Source organism: Acartia tonsa, chromosome 2 (assembly GCF_053477335.1).
Source record: "Acartia tonsa isolate MP-2025a chromosome 2, ASM5347733v1, whole genome shotgun sequence".
Classification (NCBI taxonomy): Eukaryota; Metazoa; Arthropoda; class Copepoda; order Calanoida; family Acartiidae; genus Acartia; species Acartia tonsa.
In genome coordinates, this window is record NC_137261.1 from 11222650 (window position 1) to 11248907 (window position 26258).

Below are 26258 nucleotides of genomic sequence, written 5' to 3' on the forward strand. Positions count from 1 at the left end.
ATATTGACAGGGGAAAATTTAGGTTCCTAATATGGGCCTCATTTATTAGTCTGTTATTTTATACAGCAGTAGGGGAGGGGATGGGAAAAAATTGGTGGATTGAGGTATCGTTTTTTAGCCATCTGTGAGTATCACTTTATTAGAGTACATGGAAATCTGGTTCAAATTCAAAGTAATTATATATCGATTTTTATATATTTAGCCACTCAAAGATTCTATCTACATCCTTACAAAAAATATATTTTTTGTCATGCGGTATACAAAAAAATAAAACATTCAAGTTTAAAAGCGAAGCTTTTCTATTATTAGGGTCAGTCCGTCCCGTCTGAGACGGATAGCTTTTTTCGTTATTTTATGCATGTTAGAATTTCCTATCGATTTCAAACTTTGCATGGTGATTCCTGTAGTAGTTAGGTACGATTTAGAAAGCGTAGCAACTCTATAATAATTACCAGAATGTACGTACGTGCATTTTAACATGTTGATTTTTTACTTTTTTAACAACAAATTTTTATGTGATCTAATTATCCGATTGTTCTGATTTTTGGTATACTGATTACTGGGACAACAAAGTACAATATTATAAGCAAAGCAACTCTATAATTAAGTCCTAAAAATGTAAGTATGTCCATAAACATTATCCTGTATCAAAAAGTTTATCAACAAATTTACTTACAATTTTGCTTTGACTCTTATTCATTTATATTCTGACTATTCAATTCTGACACTATACAAATATTAATGTTTGTTTGTCCTACTGTTTCACAGCTTCACTTTTATGGATGTTGTCATCCTTGTTTATTTGTTAACTAGATAGGTTGTCACTTCTACAATACTTATAAATATCCATATAAGAACAAGATTTCAGATAATGTCTATTATCTTTGCTAATTGTGTTAAAATTATAAATTATCCAAGCCAAGAAGCCGTCATGATTTTTAAATCTTTTATCATTTTTTATATTTCATGAATAATTTCAATGAATTTTGCTTTTGACTCCTTCTTTTTTCATGATATTAGTCATTATGTACAATTGTGGTATAAATACAGAATAACTTTAGATCGATGAAAACTGAAATTAATGAAATAAAAAGATTAACTATAAGTAAAAGTAACATAATATAGACTTCATTAAAATAAAGAAATTTTAATTTAGAGAAAAAAACTTTTTCTGCTGGCTTGCAACAAATTTGCTCAGGCTTTCTCGGGCAGACTTTACTATCTGAACATATTTTTTTAATTAAAAAAAGCGTAAAAACAATCTAAAACTATTTACACAATTTTAAGCAATAAAAGGGCAAATTATGGAGAAAGATAGGGGAAAAGGTAGCAACCTATAGGATTACAGAGATCCAGTAGACCAAAAATGTACTACAGTTTTAAAAGTACAGGAAAAAATAACCACTAATATACTGAAATTTAATTCGTTGCGTTTTTTTAAATCTCCTTGTTTTGTAAATATAAGCCATTAAAATATATTTAAAACTCGTAATATCGTATGTACAGAATATTCACTGTACAAAATAGTACATCAAATTTGCCTGTAATCGCAAATAGATATCAAATAGATAGCTAGAATCCCACCCAAATGTGCAAATTAGAGATATATCAAACCCTCTCCCTAATATGTGTGCTTAGATAGACATTGACAAGGGGGAAAAATTCCAAAGAATATCATTGGTTTACAGTAAATGATTTATTCTTGTATTTATATTAAAGTGTCAGGATGTCTTTCAGCTTTCTCTCTGTACTTAAGGATCTTGCTAACCGCTGAAGTTTTCTCCTTTGCAATATATATTTCATATTTCTTGGGTAAGTTTAAAACTATTTTTTGAGAGCGTAAAACCATTCTAGAAAAAATTGAGAACCCAAAATCTTTTTTTACTTTTTCTTTATATTCTTTTGGTTGCCTATCTGTCTGTCCTTCTGTATGTATGTGATTCATTATAAGGTTGGTGAAAAATTGATAAATTGGGATAAAACATTTTTCCAGAATATCAACCTGCCCTGTTCCAGGAAGGATCGCAGTGAATTTGATCATATTTGTTCCTAGAAGGAAGGTGAATATAGTAGCTGCGCTACCCTGCTTAGAAAAGATGAAATTCATGAATAGCAAAGTAAAAAGTCATCCCCTCAATTTTGTGTTTTCAACTGTTTTCAATTTTCTCAGACAATTTAGCACCACCGCTCAGGGGCAAACTCATTCAAAAGAGTTCGGGGAGAGGGTTGGGTATTCTCAAGATTATAAATAAATCAAAGGACAGAAGATTAACATACAAATTGCATACATATGATTTTGAAGCATATTGCATGTAAAATAATGCCTATGCATAACAGTAATGTTGAATACTTTATTTTGGAAACAAAAACAGTCTTTTTAAAATTGGCATTAATCTGTAAGTAGCTTACTTTTTTTTGTAAAATAATTTCGAACACAGTAATAGTGTCTGACTGATTATTACGGAACAAAAAAAATAGCCAATGAGAGGCCACTATAAATTTTACCATTGGTCAATAACGGCCTCTCATTGGCTAATTTTTTTTGTTACGTCATAATCAGTCAGACACTATTACTGTGTTCATAATTTCACGTTTATTATAAGGCTATTATAAAACAGATAATTAGCAGGGCTCGGCAGCCGTGCCTCAGTCGCGCATAAGCCTAAAATTTAAACCCGCTTGTGTGAAAAAAAATAAGATTTTCAAACGATGGATTGTCTATTATGAAAAGTCTTAGATATTCAGCTGAATTTAAAATTTTTTTTTTTTGACGATTTCACTGAGGCTTACTTGCGGCTGCCGAGCCCTGATAATTAGGTTTGACGAAAAAACTTCCTTCAATATATTTTCAAATTAGCGGCAGCGCCCCTTTTGACTTGTTAGAGCACTGCTTTATGATTGGTTGATGAAGGATTAAAATAACAATTGCAAACTTTATAAAAGACACCTCATTTATTTTTTATATATATAAAATTGATGTAATGGATTATTTGAATATGTGTAAAACTTGTGTGAAAATCCATTTGTCTCACTTTTCGCCCTCTAGGAATTGAAAGTTGGGCAAAAAAACAGCAAAAATATTTTATGTTGAATATATATTATTATTTTGAAAAATTAGGACCATTATGTCCATAATCTAAATACTAAATTTTGTATTATACAGCAAAGATAACGAAAAATTACTACTATATTGTATATTTTATCATAATGTGAATTACTCTCTGACCATGACATTGTCATCGGATTGATAGATTTTATTGCATTTTTCAAATATGTCAATAGCCAAGAAATTTATACAAATTATACGTTTAACTATTCATTTTACTAAAATTACTTATACTATTTTTATAGGTGTTATTGCTGTATTCTATAGCCAACATTTTGGGTTCAAAGATCAGACGCTAATTCTCTGATATTGAGACTAAATGGATGTGAAAGGTGGTCCCCCCAATCCCCCCTCTACTCTAGAGAATTTTCAGATCCCCCTTCCCTTCCTTCTAACTATTTTTTTCTCAAGACAAGTTATTGTATAGTATAGGCCTGATAAATGAATTCATTTTTTCCCCTAAAAATTAATGCTCTAAATTTTAACATTTTACTATTTACAGTAACATTATTACTTTTGTTTTAAGCAGCGTAGCTTCTAAATTACCAGAGCCATAAAAAAAACAAGTAGTTCCTACTGGTGTGAACTATTTACTGTTTATATAAAATTGTATATTTTACTGCTTTCTCTCAAAGCCCCCCGGCCCCCTCCCACTTACTTACCTAATACAATGTAAATAAGGGGATGGAAGGTATTTTTTCGTATGCCTAAACATTCAGCGGGTCTCTAACCATGCAGGGTCTATACCTGCGGTGCACTAACCTTGCGAGGTTACCCAGTAACCAATATAACCTAACCCAACCTGACCTTAAGTAAACAACAAACGAACCAAAAACTATATTGTACTCTTCAAAGAACTCTGAGAAAAATTTAATTTGTTGTTGTTGCGCTATTTATGTTCCTTGTTATACATCACTTGAGCACGAAATGTATTGTTTCATAGAAAGGATGAATATTTTTAATTTAAATTACTAAAAATTCGTGTCTCAACTTATCAAAAGAATTAATTATACACATCTTTAGTAGAGTAGCTACTCTATAATTAATACTAATGGTTTCGCCCCTAACCTATAGGAGCTTCGCTTAATGAATAATACCCAACCCCCCCCCCCCTAAAAAAAGCACTGATATTTAATGAAAATAAGAGACTAGTCGTTGCAGTAGTTAGCGAAATATAAAGCTTTTTCCTGGCGGCCAGACAGACGAACGTACAGACATCTTTCTAGATACTTTGTCTGACTTTTTTGAGTACTAAAATGTCAAAATTTTGTCCTTTGCTTTATCCATCATCTTTATACAAGAATATAATAATATAATAATAAGTAATAACGATTATGTTTGAAGGTAATAAAATCGATATATTATTACTTGAATGTTGCACAAGATTTCCATGTAATCTGATAAGTAGAGCGGACCATATTAGCAAGCTAAATTGACGACAAATTTTTACCTGTCAATACATCCACTTATATCTTATATCCACTGCTAATAAAAAGCACAATAATCTATAATACAAAGTAGAACGATGTCTGTCTGTTTGTTTGTAGCGAAGGATCCCGCTAACCGCTGAACCAATTGGGTTCTCCTTAACAGGGTAGCTTTTCATAGGTTCCGGGAAGGTTCATAACTATTTTGGGGGAGGGTACCACCACCGTCCTAAGAGAAATAATAATAAATTGAAATTTTTATTTTAAGTATAGAGACTCCTACGTAACATTGCGAGGTATCGTATAAAGAGACTCTTACGCAACATATTATCGTAGAAACTTGAACGCAACAAAAAAAACAAAGTGCCACTAGAGGCTTCTAGGGGCGTAGCCGCTAGTGTATGATATAGGAACAGTAAACTAGTTTACAGAAATAAGTGAGCTGTACTTTTAAAACTCATATCCATGGACAGACGGACTTATCTTAGTATTAAAATAGCTGTGCTGCTTATATTGGCGGAACATCTTTATTTAAAGTTTAAAAAAGACATTTTTGAAATTGTTTTGAGATCATAACATTCCTATTTGTTCATGAATTCCTAAAAAATTGGTAAAATTTTTCTTAACCTCATATTTTCCTAACATTCTTTAATTTTACAAATAAGATTATCAGTAGTTCTTGGTATGTATCAATTAAATTTATTACAGTTTGTTTTATTAGTTTTTGACTCTTTTTTTACTAATTTTGTTTTGGGGAAAAAGTTGCTAATACATGGCCAATAGACTTAAATAATAAATATGTCAACACAATGTTTTTAAATTTAATTTTTTTATTAAAGTTAATTTCATAAAGTCATGTTGTCTTTTTAAAAGTGGGAAGGAGGAAGGGGAAGAATAAAGCATAAATGACCAATAAAAAACTTTGTTGAAAAGCAAAGCCCGTAATGTCACTTCAGATATCTTCTGTTAGAATACCTTGTACTGGAAACACAGACAAACATCCTTTGATATCATATATCATGCCTTTTTTGAAAAAATAAGCATATAGTTTTTGCCTCATGTCTAAGTTGACTAGAAACAATAAAATTTTAAATTCCATTTTTCTGTTTAAATATTTTTAAGAAACAAAATCTTTCAATATTAATCGATAAATTAATACTTGAACGTTGCACCAGATTTTCATGTACTCTAATAAAGTGATACTCGCAGCTAGTTAAAATAACGATTCACCCCAACCACCATCTTAACCCCATCATCTCCCCTCTAACTTGATGAACGAACTAACCAATAAATAAGGATAATTGTAGCAATCTAAATCGCCGACAAATTGTCCACTGACAATATATCCAATTATTCTATATTTATTCCCGTATTTCTGCTTAATGTAAAAATTATTCAATTCCCACTCTCAAAAAAATCTCACAAATCGTTGTTAAACAACAATAAATTATACAAATTTATCTTATAATGCGCGAGGCTATTCAAAGTTTAAAGTATGTTTGTTTGTTTTGTCTTTTTTTTGTATTTTGTTTAAAAAGTTAGCTTGGCTGCGTCTTCGGCTTATATGTTTTTGCTGATACAATGCAGTAATTATCGACTGTAGCTGCCGAGCACTAATATAAAAAATCGGTAAAAAAAGTCTCATCTTTTAAAAAGATTTCAAGTTTCATTGGATATAAAAAACTTGAGTGGTTAAAACCGATCCACTTGATTGGATTATTCAAATTAGCAATTGTAAACTTTTCAAACAATAATTTGAATTACAAAAGGGGGAAAATCGTATGAAAATTTTAGAATTATAAATGAATTTTATTTTTGTATAAGGTAAACCATAATAAACTTTTTATTGGCTATTTTAAACATATTTAATGACCAACATTAGTATACATGTTTTGTACATTTTATTGTGTTGCATTATCTTCAGAAACTCGGCTTCTCTGCGATCATGGTATGTTCGCAAGATTTCAAGAACGCAAGAGAAGGTGACTGTATTTTTCGTCTAAATAAAGTATTTTATCATTGTCATACTTTTATTGTACTTCTTCTATCGTAAATGATATTAAAACCTTTGAGACATAACAAAACGTCCAAAACCCTAAGACGTAATATGTATCATAGACTATATGAATTAATTGATGGTCAGAAAAATAACATTCATAAACCGGTGTTCATAGATTGTTCAAATATTATATAATTAAGATTATAGATTATACAAAAATAATTTTTAAACATTATTGATTTTTATAAGGGAAATCTTTCTATTAATAGAATCGGTCCATTCGTCTGTACGGATGTAACGGTTAGCGCTTGCAGACTTCAAACTTGTTTCAATTAACACTAAAATTTTGAAAGTGTAACAATTTTATAAATTCGTAGGTCCAAAATCATCTTATTTTTAGTATAAGGATTTCTTATTCTTAAACTTACCATAGTTTATTCAGTATATAGATGCTGTATATTAGTTCAATGGATTTATTATTACTTGGATCTTACACCAGATTATTCTGTACTCTAATAAAGTGTACTCGTAGCTGGCTAAAATAAGGATTCCCACCAATCACCATATTTACCCAAACCCAACCCCTCCAACTTGGTGAAAAAACTAAACAATAAATGATATCCATGTTAGCAACCTAAATTGATTACAATTTTTCCCTGTCATAATATCCACGTATATTCTAGATTCCTTATTATTAGTTCAATATCCTCAAAAAAGTATAAATTTATTATCGATCATAAGAAACATATGGACATTTTTTTGCATTATTGCAAAAACGCAAGAAGTTAATCCCTAACAAGATACTCGTTAGTCTGAGTATAAACATTTTATAATAATTCATTTTAAACTACATTTTATCTCTAAACACATTTCTAATTTACCATTTTATACCTTACTGCCAGATACGATCCTAGAGCCCTTAAGTTTTCAATTGAGAGCTAGGGAGATGAGGCTGGATATAAGTATTTTAGGATTAATTTCAGTTTTGTTGGCTCCGAGTTTGATAACAAATACCTAGTTATTAACAATTTGTCATTGAAAATTGTATGTAATACAATATGATACAATTTTTTAAAAGTATAGATAGTTAAAATTTCTCACATTTAACAAAAAAGATTTCAGTAAATTTCCGACGTGTATATCAATAACCTTAATAAATATATAACGATAATTTTAGTTAGATTACTAAACAAAATTGATTGCTAAAATGGATATAGAGTATACGTGGATATTATGATAGGGGAAAAATTGTCGTCATTTAGGTTGCTAACATGGAGATCACGTATTGGTCTGTTTGTTTATCGAATAGTTGGGAAGGGGTTATTTTAACAAACTACTATTTATTCAAGTATTTAAGTTTCACTTTCTTGTGTAAGATCCAAGTAATAATAAATCCAATAGTTTTATTTAGATTGCTAAACTAAATTGATTGCTAATAAACCTAGTACAAGAAAAAAGAAGCGTAGCTACTCAACAAGCGTTTAGTGTCTCGTCTGTTGTCTTAGAAGCGATGGAAAACAGGGCATAATAGCCGCGTTTAAGTCTCAAATTTAAACCCTTTTGGATGCTTAAAATTTTTGAAATAGGGATTGTCATATTTAGGTGATATTTAAAAATTGTAATAGGTTGAGATTCCAGAGGCTTTCAGGCGGCTGACGAGTGGCTCCCGAGCCCTGATTGGCATTTATCTTTTTTTTAAATTTTGTCACATTTTCTAATTGTCCATACCCAAGATAAGCGAATACCTTAAAAGTGATTTATTGAGCACTGAGCAGCTTTGATACTTTTTGTGGAAATTTAAACTTGCGAGAAGACAAGCATCGTAAAATTGTCCGTCTGTTTTTTCCACAAATAAATGTCTGGAAGGGTAGAATTGGGTAAATATTTGTATAGTATATATCTTACTTTATATAAAGTGCAAGGGGATGCGCGAAGCGCTCCAGAAAATTTTGATACTCTTAAACCAAATTCCAGGGGTTGTACAACAATAGGGTTGTTATTTTATCGTCAGGGGATGTAGAGGGGTGTGCGAGCCTTTGATGTAAATTGTTTAAACATGTCTTTTGGCCAGAGAAATATATTCAACCCTCCCCCCCCCTTGCTGTTTTAGAGGGGTGTAAACCCCTCTCTAGTTCGAATGAAGGGGGTTGAAGGGGGTAAAATCAATCAAGGACATATCCTAAAAAATTTTATAATAATTTTTTTCTTTAGGTAAGTGCTTAGAGTTAACAATATTTGACGTTATATGGTAAAACAGTTTGACATTTATAAAAGTTATTATGGCTTTTATAAAAATTGAGGTGTTTGTAATTGGTCAATTATATAAGTAAATTCCTTTAAAACTAAGCGATTTGATGAAGTCAATAGTTTGAAAGTATATATTACTAAAACTCCACAAGACTTACTTAATCATTAATTATGTAATAATAATTATCCATTTCTTTAAATCTATAGTAATACTGTGCTTCTATTAGCTTCTTAAAATTTAATTACTCCAAGCTTCCCTGTTGTAAATAAGCCTGGATTTGTGTAGCGTATTTTCTTATCTTCAGAGGGATACTGACAAAAATAATAAAAAATTAGGGAAAAAATTTTATTTGTCCTCATATACACACAGAATTTCAATACAAATTGCATGCAGAAAATCAATTCATTTAGTCTAAACGGTAATTATTTTTATTCGTAGTAAAATGTAAAAGTCTAATGTCATATTTTTCATGATTAACTTCTTACGTGGATAACCTCTAGAAGACAGGATACCCCATCATTGGATCTTAACTTGGTGAACAAAATCTTCCTATTACTATCCCCCCTCAGTATCCCCCCCCCCCCCCCGACTCAAACTATTGATTTTGCGTATCTGAAATAAACCATTTTAACGTCTTAGGTTATTGCACCCTTTAAGGCTTATTCGAATAATACCTTATTGACATTTATCTTATATTGTCATATCCTCGTTTAGCTGCAGACAAGGTGCTAGACGTCAATTTTCTATTCATGTTGTCTATCTGTTTGTCTTTAAACATTTACTCAAATCTAAATGTTTTTACAAAACTGTGACATTTTCCATTAGTTTTAAATAAAATTATGAGACATCTTAAGACATGATTTTTCTTTTTTTTAAAGGAATGTATTATCTGAACAAAATATACCATTTTGAATGTTACATCATTAATACGGAATTTATTATTTGTCTACTACTTATTTAAAGCTCGTGCTTTCATATTTTTTTATATGATTTCTTCAAATATTTAGTTAGTTTACCCTAAATTAGTATCTAAAATTTAATAATCTTAACGAATATTTTTTGCAATCCCTTATGTACACTTTTTTCTAATATTATTCATCTGCTACATAGTTTCATTATTCTTTGATAGTCTTTTTAAGATTTGCATTATTTTTATTTTTGAACCATGGTGGAAACAACCTTTGTATGTATGTGAAAATATCATTTTGTTTGTTTTTCTGTAATTTTAACAAATTTGAGAAAACTGATTTCTATGCTGATAACATTCAACATAGAAATGGGGTGTTTCTTTATTCAGGAGAAAAAGCTAAAGGTTAAGGTTGCTTAAAAAGAATAGCATTTTCTCTCATTTTTTTAACCAGTTAAAGAAATAACTACTGATAAACACTGCATCTGATTTTTTTATTTCTGATTTTATAATATTTGTAGTATTTATTGATATAACCTTAAACCTTTAGAAAGATGGGGAGATACCCTTCAAAATATTTTTTACAGCGAGTAGTGTAAAGTAGAATTGACACATTTAAAAAATACCATTAAAAACAATTTCTTTCAGTTAAACCTAACAAAGTGTTTGATTTTCACGGTCGGAATAGCATCATACCTAAAGATATTATCATTGAAACCCCTAAAAATGTCCCTAAAGAGGCAATGGTTATTGTCATTTATTGTTAGGAAATGCAGACAAATTGCGTTATATCAAGTGGTTGGTTGTTTTAATTTGTGGCTAAAAAACTACTAACAAGGCGAGGCCCAAAGTTTTTTTCCTCCTTCAAATGGCCATTCTACAAAACCCATTGTTTTTTCAGTTTTATAGGATAAATAAATAAACATCCTGTAACTTTAAATTTTTTGCTCGTTTTGACCTTTTTTATGTGAGTTCCTTGTTAAGTGTTTTTGCGCAGAGTTTTTACGCTAGATGTTTATATGAAACAACAAATAGTGCGCTATTTTAGTTTGTGAGAATCCAAAGGATCCAATTTATAGGCTTTGGCTGCATTTATATAGTATTTGTTAACAAATTTGCATACTGATTAAAAAGAAGAAAATGTTTATTGTTTATGATCGTTTTAAATTAAAACCATAGCCATATTATAGAAGCTCCGTATTGGTTTTAGTAATATATATTTACCTACTTTATGCGGAGTTAAACCAACCCATTTTAAAATTTTTTAGCTGTTATTTTAATGAATGCATGAAACTATTAAGCATTAAAGAGATTGAAAGTTGGTGGCATAATTGTTAATTTGTCCCTTCAATGACCCTTTTAACATTTTATTTTAATTTTGGTTGTTTTATTGTAAGAATGATTTAAAGGACAATAGCAAAGCAAGGGATATGCGAATATAAAGACTGGACACACAATTAAAACACAAACAATTTACTTATTTGTACATTGGTTGATATATTTTTAGTTTTTAATTAATAAGCAAATAGTTCATGGATAAGTCAATTGATGGTAGATTACTATTTATATTATTTTTTTCATTTTTCCTCTTTAACCATTGCAATATACAATGTTTATTAGATAAAGGCAACTTTCGTCTAATATAAATTTAAGTTCAACAGGATGTTTGTCTGTCTGTAAATGTGTAAAGAATAATCTCGCTAACAGCTGAAAAGACATGGTTCTCATTTACAATTTAGCTTTTTGTAGGCTCTGAGAAGGTGCATAACTATTTTGTGTAGGGTATTACCAGTCTCCAAAGAAAAATCCCCCCTAGAAATAATAAAAAAAATTCACTTTTTTACCCTTTTTTACCTTCGACAGTTTTTAAAATTGAGGCCTAACCCCTCCCTCAAGTGCCTTAAGAGGCCTCTAAGGGGCGTAACCGCTAATGGTTATATATTTTGGTAGAATAAACTGTAGCCAATCCACCCCAGCTATTTAACGTCTCTAAATGTCACTTAACATTTTGTCAAGAAAAAAATCTGGATGACCGAAAAATATTCTGAAATATAATCTTTACGTCGATAGTTGCAGCTATGAACACTTTTATTAAATTCTATATCATCGACAAAATTACACAGTATGTATTGTCAATGAATTTTTATCAGTTCAAGAAAAGTTATTTATCGCGTCGTAATAGAGACAGCTTTCCACGGATATTAAAATGAAAAGTTATAAGATTAAAATCAGTTTTGTTAGCCCTGAGAGGCCGAAGCCGATTTTTATTTTTAAATTTGTAGAAAATTGGCCAAAATACGATGCTATACATGATTTTTCAGCACGCCTGAGAGCTTGTTCTAAACCATCAGATATTAATCGGATACGAAGCCATTTATAATTATCTTTATCTTTCTTATCAAAGTAACCAAAATCCTTGTTTTTTATATTACTATTCCAGTCTCCCAAAAATGTCTAAAATATTTTGCTGCTGATAGGTGACAAAAAAGTAGTTTTGTAACGCAGTAGGGCACCTAAAAAATGTTTGTTATTTGTGTAGATAATAGAAGCATGTTTTTTTTATCTATAATTGCAAAAAAATCAGTTTTGTAATTTTCAACGTAAAATCCTGTGGTTATACGTCTAAAAACCTAACCAAAATTAGGGTATCCCGCGGGGCTATAATAACTGTTTTGGTTTTAAGGTCTCTCTTTTAGATAAGTTTAAAATTATAAAAATACCTACCCCTCCCTCCCCGCAAAAAAGGATGTTTAATATTTTTTCTTAGTCACATCATAATTAAATAAATGATTCCCTCTACGGATGGGATCGAGGCTATTATAATAAGAAAACTGCCAATAATTATCTTTCTAATTAGATACTTTAATTATCTAATATTTGTTTTGATCATTAATAATATAAACATTCTTGGGGGGTGTACAAATTTGGTGATTTTTCCAACCATAGTAAAACGTTTTTTTAAATCGATTTCTTTGTAAAAAAAAACTATTCAGTTATAAATCTTTCTCGACCCAATTTAAAAGAAAAAAGTCTACTTCATCATTCCGAATTATATTTCAAGTAAAAAATACTCATTATGAATCGCATCTCTTGTAGAAGTGAATCAAGCAATATTAGCTTGGTCGTTTTCTTTGAAATGAACTCTAATGTACATATAAAATTATTGAGCTGCTCCTTTAATTATTACCCCATGTCTCCTTAAGTTTTAATATTTTCCCCTAATCCATCCTCTAAACCCTTGGTGGCATATCTTTCCAAATTCCTAAACTGTTCTGTTCTGTTCTGGATTCAGTAAAATTTTGTAGCATTCAGAGTTAACCTTTAAAATATTTGTATATGTGTGAGTCATTGAGATTAGAATCTAGATACATTGTCGTCAACACTGCTACAATCTCTCATTCCGTAAGTGGACCACCTTCAGTTCAGTTCAGTCGCGTCTCTCTTTTGGACTGTGGAGTCCAGAGAATACGGCCACCCTGCTCCTCCATGAATTCCTTTTTTTGGCAAGTGCTTCAGCTTCTCCCCATGTTAATTTCAAATTAAAGAGGTCCTTTTCAGTGCTCCGCCTCCAGGTCATTTTTGGTTGTCCCCGTTTACGTTTACCAGTGGTGGGGTTCCATTTTAAGCACTTTTTTGGAAACCTATTTTGTTCCATTCTGAGCACATGTCCTAGCCATCTTAGTCTTTTAAATTTCACTTCTGCTTCAATACTATTGCACTTGGTCTTAGCATACAGCTCAATGTTTGATATTTTGTTTGGCCAGAATATTTTGCAAATTCTTCTTAGGCAGCTATTGTGAAATGCATTAAGTTGATTTGTTTCAGTTTTCACAGTTCTCCAGCATTCAGCTCCATAAAGAAGAACCGATTTTACATTACTGTTGTAAAGTCTGATTTTTGTTTTCAGAGCAAGTTTCTTTGAATTCCAAACGTTGTGTAGACTGTTGAAAGCAACCCTAGCCTTATCAATCCTGGTTTTAATATCAGCTTTTGAGCCATTTTCACTGCTGATAACACTCCCCAAATAGGTGAATTTGTTGCTTTGTTTCAATTGTTTACCATTTATTGTTATAGTTTGATCAGGGTTTGTAGGTATATTCATAATTTCAGTCTTCTTGACATTAACAAAGAGCCCGACTTGTCCTGCGTATTTGACTAGTCTATCTGTCTTAGCTTGTAGATGTTTAATTGTTTCTGAAATCAGTGCCAGATCATCAGCAAAGTCCAGATCTTCTAGGTGTCCTAGTATGCCCAGCTGGAGACCACGTTTTTTGTCCTCTGTGGTTTTCTTCATCACCCAGTCAATGACCAATATAAATAGAATAGGTGATAAAATGCATCCCTGTCTAACTCCAGTGCTTATTTTAAAGAAATCAGATGTCTTATTGTTTCCAACTGAAACACAGGCTTGGAAGTTGTCATAAAATTTAGTTATCATAATTATCATCTTTTCAGGTATACCATAACTTCTTAGTATTTTCCAGAGTGTTTGTCTGTGTATGGAGTCAAAGGCCTTAGAGAAATCAACAAAATTTACATGGAGTGGCTTGTTAAATTCAACACATTGTTCAATAACTGTCCTAAGGGTGAAAATTTGGTCAACACAGCCTCTTCCAGCACGGAACCCAGCTTGTTCTTCTCTTAGTTTATTGTCAATTTTCTCATCAATTCTGTTTAAAATAACTTTACATAGGACCTTGCTTGGGATAGAAAGCAGCATAATTCCTCTCCAATTATCACAATTGTTCAAATCTCCCTTCTTAGGTAGTTTTATGATTATACCTTTAGACCAGTCAGTTGGTATCTTTTCTTGTCTCCAAATTTTATCAAAGAGATCAGTCAGAGTCCTAGCAGAAAGATCTATGTCTGCCTTAAGCATTTCAGCAGTTATCAAGTCAGGTCCAGGTGCTTTGTCGTTCTTTAGACTATGTATAGCAGCTTTAACTTCTTGAATAGTTGGTGGTCTTGTGTCTATGTCTATTTCATGTCCTGGTTCTGGTTCAGCAGTAATTTCAGGTTCAGGTCTGTTCAACACTTCTTCAAAATGCGATTTCCACCTTTCAGCAACTTCTTTTTCTGTAGTGAGTAATTTACCATCTTTAGCCTTGATAGTTTCACCACTCTTTTTGTTATATTTGCCACTTAATTGCTTGGTTATGTTGTATACTGTTTTCATGTTACCGAAGTCAGCTGCTCTCTGGGCCTTTTCAGCCAGATTGTCAATGTAATCTCTCTTGTCTTTCCTTGTGCGCTTTTTGACTTCTTTGTCTTTAGCAGTATATTCAGCTCTTAAATTGCCCATGTCAGCCAAATGTTGAGCATTATGAATTTTGTTTTTAAGATTCTTTCTCTCTTCTATTTTGTTCCATGTTTCTTCAGAGATCCAGTCCTTTTTCTCTGGTTTCTTGTGTCCTAGGATTTCCTTAGCAGTAGATTGAAAGTTTTCTTTAATTGAAGTCCATGTGATCTCAGTCTCGTCATTTAGGTCCTCTAAGACTTGAAATCTATTTCTGAGTTTTAAGACAAATTCATTCTTTATCACTGGGTCCTTTAATCTTGAAGAATCATATTGTCTGCCAATCTCACTCTTTTTATCATGGCCAGTACGCTTCAGCTTTAATTTAATCTTACTGACAACTAGTTCATGGTCACTGAATATGTCGGCTCCTCTATAGCTCCTACAGTCTTGCATTGATTTGACCCATTTTCTATTGATCATAATATGGTCAATCATGTTTTTTGTTTGTCCATCAGGTGTTGTCCAGGTATATTTGTGAATGTTTTTGTGTTGGAATAATGTACCTCCTACGACCATATCATTATTTAAACAGAATTCAAGTAAAAGTTCTCCATTTTCATTTCTTGTACCTATGCCAAAGTGTCCCATTGCATTTTCCACTCCAGTCCTGTCAGTTCCTACTTTAGCATTCATATCTCCAAGAACTAGACATATGTCATGTTTGGGTACTGAGTTTCTGATTGATTGCAGTTGATCATAAAACTCTTGTTTTACTTCTTCACTTTTGTCATTTGTTGGGGCATAGCATTGGATAAGGGTCAACTTGCAGTGCCTTGATTGGAATCTAGCCTTAATTATTCTGTCTGATATAGGTTTCCAGTCTATTAGTGAATTGACATGTCGTTTTTGGATAATTATAGCAACCCCATACATATGTTGACTTTCATGACCAGAATAAAGTATTAGGTGGCCATCTTTGGTTGTGGTTTGTCCTTGTCCTGTCCATCTACATTCTGCAATTCCAAGTATTCCGATATTGTAACTTGTCATTTCTTTAACTACTTGGGCTGTTTTAGTTGACTCATACATTGTTCTAACATTCCAGGTTCCTATCTTACAGCTTTGCTTAGAACTTATTGGTCCTGTCATCAAGTTGATAGCTTCCTTTCGGGTTTCACCATCATCTTTCATATTCTCAGTAAACTGAGCATCAGTTCCGACAGTTCTTGTTTCATGCACACCTCTGGCTGTGTTAAAGCCATAAGTTTTTGAGGTTTTGTGGGTGGTTTCGCTAACTGTGATGATTTTTACAGGTGGGATAGTTAGTCCTACGCAAACCTTTCATATCCCTGGAAGGAAGGGTGACTGGTAAGGGGAGGGACGTCAATATCCCCCAGTACTTCAAGAAGTACCTCCTGCCCTAAGTGGACCACCTACCCCCCTACTTTCCCTATTTTCTCCCAAACTTGTTTCTACCGCCCTCCAAAGTTCAAAAGAAGGGGAAAAAAAAGAATTAAATCTGAAATTTAGTAAAAATTTGAAATACCAAATCTAAAATTTAATGTGTTTTTCTTTTAACATCAATATAGCTAACATAACAAACTTTTTATTTTAACTTAAAAAAAGAAATATTAAAAAAAAAAAAAAAAAAAAAAAAAAAAACTTTTAAAGAGTAAACATTTTTTATGGAGGGGGGGCACTGTGTTCCTAAAATCCCGAAAAGTGACAAAAAATCATAGAGAGTGTATAAGTAAAAATTTTGATGAAATTTTCTTTAAATTGCAATTAGTATTCATATATCTTTTTAAAAATGGTGAAAAATACTTATAATAGGGGTTTTACACAAGGGGCGTCAACGGGGGGTGTAAAGCTAGTCTAATAAGCACATTTCAGAAGCTGTAACTTCCTTTGTTTTTGAGCTACATTGACGGGAATTATATCAAAATATATTATACAACCCAAATAACAATGTTTATTAACCCTTAATAGTCTGGGGAGGGGGGAGGGTTGCCCCCCCTAGGGTTGCCACCCCTTCTGGTATTTTCTGTCTCATTTTCTGTGTGTGAATGATAGAGAGCTATAACTGAGTGACTTGTTTTAAATGGGTATGACACATAACTGAAAGCTGAATATCTCTATCCTGGCGGGCACAGGATGCCAGGATACCTTGCATATCATACAGGTAAAAAACAAAAATATTTTTTTTTATGACTAAAACTTAGCATTTCATCTTACCAAAATACTAAAATATCCTATATTACTACATCCGAATATGAAATATAGGTGTATATTTAAGCAAGGAGGGAGGGATCAATAAGCTGTTTATAATACTAGTCCAAAAAGTTTTATAATAGTGTTTTCTTATTTGTAGGCACAACAACTTTTTGGACTTTTATTGAATCTGATTGGTTGGTTTATTAGTTGAGTGTCTAAACATTTCAACAACTAAATGTAATTTATAGAATACACAATGGGCAATTTTGTGTATTAGCATTGGGGATGTACATTAATTTATCTGCCATTGTCTTATCCCTTTAGATCATAGATATGTAAGACTTTAATTTTTATTTTCATTTTACTATAAAGAAAACATTTTCTATCTTATTCAACATAAATTCTACTCTGTTCTTTGTTAATAAGTATGAAAGAACCTTTTGTGAAAGGTTGCTCAGTAAAAGGGTAAAGGGAGTAGATAATGTTAAACATATAAAATCAGAATATTTTTTGTTGATCAAGGAAAACACATATAAAATTTTAGACTTCTAGCTTTAATGGGATCTAAGATTGATATAAATCGAGCAAACCCCCCCCCCCCCTCAATAAGAGGTATCATAGTTCAGATAAGAGCTAAGACATTAGTAGATAATCTTTTATTTTATTTTAAAACTTTTCTTTACTTTAAGTTTAATTAAATATGTGTTTTAAATAATAAGAAAAATATATTACTTTTATGCCTTAAAAAATTGTTATTTTTTGGTTGACCCTAGTTACTTAAGAGCTTAAAAAAACAAACTTCGCGAGATTTCGGGAGATTAGGCTAAGGTTCTATGATATTATACATAGTTCTAATTTACTCATACGAGAGGATTTTATTGCCATCCTTTGCCATTTTTAGTTCTGGAACCAAACGTAAAATTTTGATTTTAAGAAAATTGTTTATCTTACAAGAAACGGGTATGTCTAGAAAAGTACCTACAATTACAACAAAAAATGGAGATTTGACTTCTTTTAAAAGCTAAACATTTAAAGCATTGCATATCGAATCCAAAAATGTATAATACTTAACAATAGCTTTAAAAATAAACCGTCCACACGGATTTGAAATGTAGTTTAGTTGACCGAAAAAAACAGTTGTCTACTATGATGAAAAGGAACTTAATTCGAAACCTCTAGTATAATTACACATACAATTCTTATTTTTCATAGTAAAGAGTTAATTCTTTCGGTTTTATTTCCAAAAACTTGTTTATATTACTAAACAATTGTTTAAAAGTGTATTTTCCAAAATGTAAAAATCGATTTTTTGTCACTTCAGGAACATAGTGGGGGGGGTGGATGGTAATCTTCCCCAAATAGCTATAGACCTTTCCATTACCTATGAAAGCCTGTTAATGAGAACCGTATCAGTTCAGCAGATAGAGATATTCTTCTGTACAGACACAGAGATCCTGTAACAATTATATAAGGATGTATAGTGTAGAAAAACTGACACATTTACACCCCTGACTTTTCAAAATATAAATAAATCTCGACCAAAAATCAGGTTTACAAGCATTTTTGTGTCCAATTGGTTTATTTGTTTGAATAAATGGTGCAAATATTTACAAAATTTAGGAAAAAGTAAATTAGTTATATTCAGTTGCATGTGGGAGGGGTTGTATGGTAATATCAACACCCCCCTACATCAAAATATTAGAATAGTTATTTATCGCATCGTATTATAGACAGATGTTTTGCAGATATTAAGATTAAAAATATTAAGATTAAAACCAGTTTTGTTAGCCCTAAGGGTCCGAATGCCCGAGCTTACAAAACTGGTATAAAAATTATAATTTCAATAATATACGTGAAAAATTTCTGTAATAGGATGCTATTAATGATTTTTCAGTATTGCTGACAACCGGTTCTAATTTAGCGGATAATAATCGGTTTTAAAGCCATATTTGAAATCTCTCTCTAATATTCATATATAGCCAAGATCCTAAAGTGCGTTTCTGGTAAATAGTTACTTTGTGAAATGTTCATTCATTTCAGCGTATTATCAAATCTTCATATAACCCAGAACATGTTGTCTTAAATTCTCAAATCACTTTATGCAACCTCCCACTAGTTGCATAAGAAATGAGATTGTTAATTAGTTGAAATGACTAATAATCAGTTGAATAATACCAACGCATCCCTAATCCCCAGGTTTCTCTGAAAAGAGAATTATTAACTACGGTGTCTTAATCTAGGACACCTTCCGCAACTTAAAAAAGGCTAGGGTGAAGTAATAACGTTTTATTTAAGAAGTCCCAGGTCCAAACGCTAGTAAACTATGGCTATTCAAATAGACAAAATTAAAATATGCATATTGTTTCATTATAGACCCAAAAGGAAAAAATGAAAGTGCTTTTATTGATGAAAGCAAAGTATGTACTGTTGTAATAATAATATTTAAAATGATGATTTTTTAAAATGAGATTAATATGCGGGAGTGGATGCACACCTTAAAGGAAAGCTTAAGAATTTGAAATATAAAAATTGTATTCTATGTTAAATTGAAATCTGCATTAAATCAGGATTAATCCCTAGATCAAATTATATCTTGGATACAGGAATTGGCAATACAAACAAAAATAATTACATTTCTAAATTACAAATGAAATTAATCTATTTACTTTGTATTAAAATATAAGAATTGTATAATTGGTGTATTCTCTGAGGTACAAAGTTACATTGGACAGTAAGACCGTATATTACACTGGTGCACACAGTGTTAGAACACAGTAATAGTGTCTGGCTGATTATGACGTAACAAAAAAAATTAGCCAATGAGAGGCCGTTATTGACCAATGGTAAAATTTATAGTGGCCTCTCATTGGCTAATTTTTTTGTTACGTCATAATCAGTCAGACACTATTACTGTGTTCCAGTGTTATATAAAAATTCTTTAATTAGTTGGCCTAAATTATTTGTATACTTTTGAATATGCATACCTTTTATAGGTGAATTTAAAGTAGCTAACTTCAATATTTTCAGCCTAATGATTTAATTTGTTCATTGGGAATTTTTGGCAAAAAAAGTTTCTTAGATCTTAATGAACTGACATATATTCACGCATCCATGATATTTCGTAAAACATGGCTTTCATTTTATCCCTGAGTTCAACGTATTTGGAATGAATTTAGAAGACAAACTTTTTATGCATAAAATGGTTTTAGATAAATATTGCATTTTCTCGTGTGATTTCATACAATGTTGTTCGCAGATACGAAAATAAAAAAAAATATAGGATTATTTTTTTCTTTTAATATGAAGGCCCATGATGTAAAGGAACAAGTAAAATTTGTAAAAAAAAAAACTTATTTGTGATGTTTATGTTAGGTTTAACACGGGTAGGCTAAAAAAATTCCAGGTTTTTGAAAATACCCATTTAAGCGGATTGCACAGCCTTAAAGTCACATGTCTTGGTATACTGGAAAAGGTAAAAATCAAATTTTCTATTGGGGGCTTTTTGAGAAAATCCGCAAAATATTTTTTTTTTCATTTTCGCCTAAAATCCTCTAAAAATAAGGTAAAAAATGTTAGGGTAGGCTTTTTAAAACTGTTATTGCTCAGCCCATAGTTCTCCTAAAAAAATGTTAGACATACCAATGGAAAGCTTATCTCCTCTAGCTTTCAAAATGACAAACATTTTTAACGTGCATTGTATAGTTTTGTATCTATGATGCTAAATGTAAAAAGTATCATTTTTTTAGGATAACTATGGGCTGAGCAATAACAGTTTTATAAGACCTACCCTAACATTTTTTACCTTATTTTTAGAGGATTTTAGGCGAAAATGAAAAAAAAAATATTTTGCGGATTTTCTCAAAAAGCCCCCAATAGAAAATTTGATTTTTACCTTTTCTAGTATACCAAGACATGTGACTTTAAGGCTGTGCAATCCGCTTAAATGGGTATTTTCAAAAACCTGGAAATTTTTTAGCCTACCCGTGTTAACTAAGATTAATGATGGATAAGAAGTCTACATGGACTGAATAGTATCCCAATAGGATAGCGCCCAACAGAATTATAGCCCCCCCCCCCAAAAAAATGGGGAGTTTAAGGGTCCAAAAATATGTAAGTTTAAGTGAAAGCATCTAAATTGTTCCTATTTTTATTTTTAATCAAAATTTTCGAATGGGTAAAGTTTAATTTGTAAGGTATTATCAAAAATGTAAAATCCTAAAAAAAAATTGGCAACTTGTATTATTTATGGTAAATAACAAAATTATGTTCAAGAATTATTAACTCTCAAGTTAGAAACATATGTGTAAATAGTATGTTCGGATTTTTATTAGAAATGCACATTTTGAGATGATTTCGACATAAAACATCATTATGTATGTAATATACCAATCATAATTTACTACTAAAGTGTTGTTTAGGATGTTGACGCTTTTTTACTCTAGAATTTATTCGCATTCCCCCCCCCCTTGCTTTATGAATATTTTTACTTTGAAAAAAAAAATGGATTTATATTTCCGACCTTAATTGAATAACCCTTGATGTAGAATAATATATGCAGAAAGTGCATGTTATCAAAAAACTTCATTTACCCCAATATTGCAACAAAATTAAGTTGTCGAAAGGATTTGGAACGTTTTTTTGAGGGTGTTTTTATAAATATACCTTTTTTTGGAAAAAAAAAACCCTAATTAGTATAGTAGCGCAGATACTGTATAAATAATGTTTGTCAATCTGTCTGTTCATATGCACTTTTCTTTTTTAAAGGCTGTATTTTGTTCAAAATATTTATATGTTTAATAAAAGTTTACATAATTATATAACCTGATTTATATTGGTAATACTGTTAAAACACTTTTTTTGCCAAAAACTTTTCTAACATGCAAGCGAAAATTAAATGAAAACTAGTAGCAGCTAACTGCATCTTAATCCCCCCACCCCTCCATCTTTTCCTGAATTTTGTTATTAATGCATTAATTTGCTGGGCTTCTAACCAAATTTTAGCAAATTTTGGTAATTGAAAAATGGTTTTAAATTATTGCTTAAACTCTTGAAGCTTTGATTAAAAGTAGATATCTCGCATGTAAAGATTTACTTACAGAATTTATATTCTTATTTAGTTATACCATATGGTACTAGGAATCTTTATTTAAGGATCTAAATTAATGGGATAATGAAAATAACTTGGCTAAATATATAATCAAACATCCAATTATATAGAATAGCACGTTGATTTTGTCTTAAGCTAAAGATCTCTGAAAAAACGGTTCCAAATTGATTATAATATTCAGAGAAGCCTTATAAATGTTTTGAAGCCATTTTCTTGTATGCTCTATAGGTTAGGGGCGAACAACTAGTTAGATATATATTTCAAATTATGTAAAATTGAAAATTACTGTAATTCCTGAAAAGGCCCAATATGAATGCACTACCCAACCCAATTTTACCTAACCAACCCTGCGGCAATGTATTTTCGATCAACCAATTTTAATATTACCATATTATAATATCTCCAATATTACTGCAGCCTTTCTAGTAAAATCATGGCATCGAATACTCATTATCCAAAAGAGAGGGAATTTTATTACGCTAACTTTCTCATCTTTAAAGAATAATTTTCAGAATAATATCAAAAAAAAATATTTTTTCTTTACATGGAAATATACAAAAGTATGTTATCAATGTTACTAACAGAGTATTACAGAAAATATATGTTTTTATGCGGAAACATACTAAAAATCAGTAAATATAAAGATAGTCATTTGAGCTATAGATTGTTCAAAAATGTATTTTTAAAACATTTATGTGCCTCTTAAATAAGAATTAATACAGAGAGACACCTAATTTAAAACTTTTATGAATAAGAAATTGTAGAAAGTTTTGCTTTTAAGATTATGAGGAAAATCACTCTAATAATAACTCTAAATGGATGTTATATGCAAGAAATAAAATAACGAAAATGGAGATTAAATTGGGGAATAAATTGGCCTCCAATTTTCATTTTTGTTTACTTGTTGATGAAGGGTGGTGCTCAAAACAACCAATTATTATATCCTATTTTTTTAAGTAGTGAGAGTTTTTTGTTTGAGCTTAAGAACTACTGAACTGATATGGTTCTCTATTTTAACTAAGCTTCATATAGATTCTGTGATGGTTCATGGCTATTTTAGTTTCAGATATTTTTCTAGCCCCTTTTTTCCTGCTTGCTACTATGAATTCAGAGCTCCTAGATGGTTGGGACGCAGCTGCTAGTAATTTTGTAAAAGGAATACTTATCTTTGATTTTTTAGAAGTCTAGCTTCTTAGAAATGGGGTCTGTCCGAAGGTTTATAATACATCACCCGTCAAGGAGGGTTACAATCTTGTTAGTAAATACTAAATAGATTTGAAACTTTAAAACAAAATGCATTACTATTTTTAAACCTATCTAACGAATATGCCCTAAATACTCTTTATGTATAATTAAATTTTATTGTGCTTTTTTAATTTTTACTTTTTATGCTCGTTATTGCTATACGACATAGTCGACCTTTTTAACAAATTAAATGGAGTAATATATACTTTAATAACCAATACAAGATGCCTTCATAATGGTCTCAAAACTTCGCTAAACTTTTTTATATAGATTTTTGGAACACTTATTTTAAAAAGAAGTAGAGCTGTTAAAATCACATTACCCATTTACACTTATGCTTTTTATACATTTATAAATAGGTTTTAGAATCAGACATAGATTAATATAGATAGAGTTCATATTCACACTTTTGTTTTTATACATTTATAAATAGGTTTTAGAATCAGACATAGATTAATATAGATAGGGTTCATATTCACACTAATGCTTTTTATACATTTATAAATAGGTTTTAGAATCAGACATAGATTAATATAGATAGAGTTCATATTTACATTTATGCCTTTTTATACATTTATAAATAGGTTTTAGAATCAGACATAGATTAATATAGATAGAGTTCATATCATAGGCGTCCAAGGGGGGGGGGGTAATGGGGCGATTACCCCCCCATTCAATAATTACCCCTACCCCGGCACCCCCAACCATTTCGGAGGGGGTATTTACCCCCCCAAACAATTTGGGGGGGTAAATACCCCCCCCCCCCAAATAAAAGCTTGGACGCCCCTGGTTCATATTCACACTTATGCCTTTTTATACATTTATAAATAGGTTTTAGAATCAACCATAGATTATTATAGATAGAGTTAACATTTTTATTTATTTATAAAGACATTCTTGAATAATAAAAAGAAAGACAGAATATATTTTTGCTTACGATGACTTTTTACTTATCGTTAAAATCAATTTCCTTATCATATTATGAAAACATTTTTTCTCGAAGCAATATCATATTTATGGAGGGGAGAGGCTAGAGGTGGGCAAAATAGCTTAAAACTGACCCTTTACCAACATTAAATGATCCAGATATCATAAATGTATAATTTTTTTGTTTATCATTCCTGGTTTAGAATGATGTATGGGGCAAATCTTATATTTAATTTTCATTAACATATCTCTGTATCCATGTGTTTGTTTATCCTGGTTTAGAATGATGTATGGGGCAAAACTTGTATTTAATTTTCATTAACATATCTCTGTATCCATGTGTTTGTTTATCCTGGTATAGAATGATGTATGGGGCAAAACTTGTATTTAATTTTCAATAACATATCTCTGTATCCATGTGTTTGTTTTTCCTGGTTTAGAATGATGTATGGGGCAAAACGTCTATTTAATTTTCTAACTTTTAACCTTATCTCCACTAAAATCTTTTTAAAAACTTTAGAGTACGTCTAAAGCTATATATTAGAGTACATGAAATATATTTTTTAAAGCTTTAAGCATTATAGATGTTTAAATTATTTTAGAATTGTCATAATTAAAAGTCGAAAATATGACAATTATAAAGTATTCCAAGAGACTTAAGTTTTTAAAATATTAATTAATCTACCTTAATTTAATATTTTGAAAGCGCGCTACTAATTCAGAGCCACCCAATATGAAAAGATGCTTGAGCTTATTTAGAGTGCTAATTTGTTGTACACTCCGTGATAAGCTTAAACAATTATTCGGTTGCCATTAAAAATACAATGATGATTATATTTGTAAAAATTTTGCATAAACACAATATATTTATATTTAATATCATTGAAATGATATTTTTCTGTTGTTTTATGAAATGCTCTTTGGGTATGACTTTTAAAGATTTTCTTGACTCTAGAATATCTGATTTTTATCTCTCTTTGTCTGTCTGGTTGATATTTTTTACAAAATTTTACAATTTTGTATGAGGGTTACGCATACTCTTTAGATTACTCTAAAGGTGCCATTAGACGGGAGCGGTGGAAATATGTGTCTGATCATATATAATTAAATATGGATGGTTATAATTAACATACCTCTACAAATTAATGTAATATCAATCCTAAAAACATCATATTTTATCACAAAAAAAGAGGTTTGGATAATTTTTAAGTCTTATTATTTAATAACAAGTATTTTGTTGTAAAAATTAATTTTTTTCTGTTTAAATGTATGTTCATAATATATATAAAATTGGACCATTTGTATTAGTCTTGGGTAGGTTTAAAGCTATTTTCCCGAGTTATCAAATGCCCTAAGAAAAAATAGTTTAAAGAAAGGTTCCTGAAGGTACAAAAATGTATTTTTTGTACTTCTCTTATTTTTTCTATTTCCTTTCTTTCTGTTGGCAAATAATACTAAAAGACATTAAGCTAATGGAATTTAGCAATTTTGGTTAAAAACCTTTAGATACATGGTTAGCCGAATACAAGATACAGGGATCTGTAGGGATAAGACAATGCATGATACATTAATATAATTACCCAATGATGATAAACAACATAACCCCTTCTGCAGATTAAAATTATTGGTGAAAAAGCCTGGACGCTACAGTCTAAAATAAGTACATATTTGAGCCAACAAATAAAATTGTTATAAAACTTTGGGTACCAGTTTTATTTACAGTCCAATTTCCACTTCCTCAGTGATAAGTTATTATTCTCCATTTCCCCCAAAAAATCAAAATTGAATTGAAAACTGAAGATTTATTAATTTATTTGTCCCTTTAACGAAAGAACATTT

At 30.8% G+C, this 26258-nt stretch overlaps 1 protein-coding gene across 1 annotated transcript in view; it reads left to right on the plus strand.

Annotated features, from left to right (window-relative positions):
• LOC145312396 (death-associated protein kinase 1-like) overlaps positions 1 to 26258 on the plus strand; it is a 463414-nt gene that overhangs the window by 155710 nt on the left and 281446 nt on the right. The window lies entirely within an intron of this gene.